The sequence below is a fragment of the Pantherophis guttatus genome, chromosome 10 (assembly GCF_059756535.1).
Source record: "Pantherophis guttatus breed Tessera chromosome 10, ASM5975653v1, whole genome shotgun sequence".
Classification (NCBI taxonomy): domain Eukaryota; kingdom Metazoa; phylum Chordata; class Lepidosauria; order Squamata; family Colubridae; genus Pantherophis; species Pantherophis guttatus.
The window spans coordinates 29,860,505-29,864,164 of NC_142072.1; the positions used below are offsets into that span (position 1 = coordinate 29,860,505).

Genomic DNA, 3,660 nt, shown 5'->3' on the forward strand with positions numbered 1-3,660 from the left:
CTCTTACTCTTCAACCTCAAACGTAAGTATTTGGTGGAAAGATACATGCGATCTCCCACCCGAAAGGGGGGTTGGAGAGATCAGTGTTTGTTTGCTTGCTTTTTATATGCTTTGGCTGCTTCATTCAGGGCTTTTTTGGTATTTTCCCAGCCTTTCTTTAATGACTCCATCCATTCATTCAGAGTCATGGAAGAAGGCTCTTCTCTTGGCAGTTCTGGCATAGGGACGAATTCCATGCCGCTCGTAATCTGAAAAGGCACCGCATTATTATAAGCCACTTCTGCGAAAGGAAGCAAGTCAGCCCAATTGTTGGTAATCTACATAACATCTGATGTACTGTTCCATCATGGCATTAGCACGTTCTGTGGCTCTGTTTGTACTCGGATGGAAAGCCGAGCTAAGGCCCTGAGATGATCCAATGGACCTCAGGAACTCCCTCCAGAACTTAGCGGTGAACTGAACTCCTCGATCAGAGATCACCCAACGCGGAACTCCATGCAGCCGGTAGATCTGTTTGACAAACATCTTGGCTAATCTCTTAGCTGAGGGAAATCTAGAACAAGGAATAAAATGGGCCTGTTTGGAGGACAGGTCTATCACAGTCCATATTACAGAATTTCCACCATTTTCTGGAAGCTCTACTATAAAGTCCATAGCTATTTCTTCCCATGGGCGGAACAATGTTGTGTTTAGGCTTTGATTTCCCCTCCCCATTTGTTGCTTGAGGTTGGTTATAGGAAGGGCTATTTGAGCAAAGACGGGAATGAATTGGTGGTAAAAGTTAGCAAATCCCAGGAAGCTTTGTAGTTGTTTGTGTGTGCAGGTCATTTCCCAGTCAATTACTGCTTAGACTTTTTGGGGATCCATTTGTATTCCTTGATGTGAAATGTGATATCCCAAGTAGTCAATCTTTTCCTGGTGGAATTTGCATTTAGAGAGTTTGGCATAGAGCTTTGCTGTGCGAAGTTTATTTAGGACCACCCTGAGTAATTTTACATATTCTTCTTTTGTCTCCATATAGATTAAAAAGTTGTTCAGGTAAACCAGGACCCCTTTATATAAATGTTCATGTTCATGTTTGTTTATTAGCTGCATGAATACAGCTGGGGCTCCTTGTAATCCAAAAGGAAGTACCTTAAATTGGTAGCGGTGTGTTAAATGCTGTTTTCCACTCATCCCCCTCCCTTATTCTTATTCGATGATATGCCTCTCTCAGGTCTAGCTTTGAAAAGATTTTTCCTTGTGAGAGGTGTGCCAACATATCTTTCATAAGGGGGAGGGAGTACATGTTTTGTTCACTTATTGTGTTCAGATTCCTGTAATCTATGCATAATCTCATAGAGCCATCTTTTTTCTCTCTGAAAAGTACTGGGGCTGTGATTTTCAGGTGTCCTGGTTCAATGAACCCTCTTTTCAGGTTTTTGTCAATGAAAGCTCTTAATTCTGTCAGTTCTCTAGGGTAGTGGTCCCCAACCTTTTTATCGCCGCGGACCAATCAGCCTTTGATAATTTTACCGTGGCCCGCTGAGCGCGCGCAGGGGTGAGGGGCGTTGTTCGCGACGACACATTGATTGTTTATATATCAGATTGTTTTGATTAAACAACTTTTATTTTATTGTATTTAAACATGCCTTACAAAATAAAATACAATTACATAAATATAAAGTGCTTTAACATTTTAACAGTTAAACTTTAACTAAGCGCTCTAGTTACTAGAATCTAGTGAATCAATGAGAACCCTGAGCTTGTTTTTCTGCAACGAGACGGTTCCATCTGGGGGTAATAGGAGACAATGACACCCGAAGTGTCTTGCTTATGTCCAGTTTATTTCGTTGTTTTATTTTGGTTGCTGTCACTGCAGAAAACCCCGCTTCACACAGATAGGATGTTGGAAAAGGCAAAAGGGACTTAAGTGCTGTAGTGGCAATCTCAGGATATTCCGCCATGACTTTAATCCAGAACACCGGCAGAGTTGTTGTCTCAAATACAGTTTTAAGGCTGCTGCCATTTGCAATCTCCAGCAGTTGATCTTCTTCTTGTACAGACATGCTACATTCGTCTGGTTTGTTGACAAATGGGTCGCGGATCCATTCCTTACCAGTTCGTGGGTCTTTTGTGGTTGGGAAGTAGCGCTCAAACTCTTCTAAAAGCAAAGACAGGTGATCGTGCACCAACTGGGAGAATGAACGCTCAGGCTCAGTCTCTCCTAAAATCCCCGCTAATGTCTGAAACATGTCCAAAATGCCTCTGTTCACACGCCGTCCCCACAACTCCAGTTTGGCTTTAAATGCAGCTACTTTGTCAGCCAACTTGAAAACAGTTGTCATTTTCCCCTGAAGGGACAGATTGAGTTCATTGAGCAGGCTAAATATGTCACACAGGTAAGCCAGTTTTGCAAGCCATACCTTGTCACTGAAATGTGCTGCCAGTGGTGACTTCTTTTCTGAGAGAAATCTTTGCAATGGCTCTCTTAATTCAAACACCCTGGATAGTGATTTTCCTCTGGATAACCATCGTATTTCTGTGTATAAGACAAGGCATCTGTGCTCTGTGTCCATCTCCTCACAAAGCTGCTCAAATAGATGCGAGTTAAGGGCGTTTGCTTTGATGTGGTTAATAACTTTAACCACATCATTCAATACACTGTTAAATTCTGGTGACATTTTTCGGCTTGGCAGCATTTCCCTGTGAATGATACAATGTGTAGATTCGCACTCAGGTGCAACCTCCTTAATCCGAGCGGTTAAACCCCTAGAGTCTAGGGGACATGCAATACATCTTTGGTTTGGGGAGCTTTGCCCCTGGCAGGGTTTCGATTGTGCAGTCAGTAGCACGGGGAGGGGGGAGGGGGGATTCATCAGATGTCTTTTCACTGAAAATCTTAGCTAGTACTCTCTATTCTTGTGGTAAATCCCCATCTGGTGTTCCCCAACCGGGAATCACTGTTTCGCAGTCAGGCCCTTCCTTCTGGTCTCCCTTTTCGTCGTCAGTGAAAGTTACCTGCAACTGAAATCTGATTGACCCTTGCTTCCAGTTAATTTTTTATATTGTTTTATTTAGTCTCCTAGTATGATATTGATTGCTTATTTAGTATCCTATGATTATCACTAAGTGTTGTATCTTATGCTTCATGATGTAATTATATTTATCTTATTTATGATGACTATGATCATGATTTATCACTTATATTTTTTATATACACTGAGAGCTTATGCACCGAACACAAATTTCATGTGTGTCCAATCACACTTGGCCAATAAAGAATTCTATCATCTGTCTGTCTGTCTGTCTGTCTGTCTGTCTGTCTCTATCTATCTATCTATCTATCTATCTATCTATCTATCTATCTATCTATCTATCATCTATGATTTAAATAATATTAAGAGATCTGGTGGCACATTAGTTAAACTGCAGTATTGCAATCTAACACTGCCCACAGCCTGGAATTTGATCCTGATGGTAGTCAAGGTTGATTCAGCTTTCCATCCTTTCGAAGTCAGTAAAAAGAGGACCCAGATTATTGGGGGAAATATGCAATTAATGCTAACATTGTAAACTACATAGAGATGCATTTAAGCATACCTGCTATTGGTGTTGTTATTAACTCAATATAGACAGCAGTTCTGATAAGAATATTTTCCTGTTCTTGTCAAAGTTGCA

At 41.3% G+C, this 3,660-nt stretch overlaps 1 pseudogene; it reads right to left on the reverse strand.

Moving 5' to 3' along the window:
* Positions 1-1,727: 1,727 nt before the first annotated feature.
* LOC148112442 (SCAN domain-containing protein 3 pseudogene) lies at positions 1,728-2,663 on the reverse strand (annotated as a pseudogene).
* Positions 2,664-3,660: the final 997 nt, after the last annotated feature.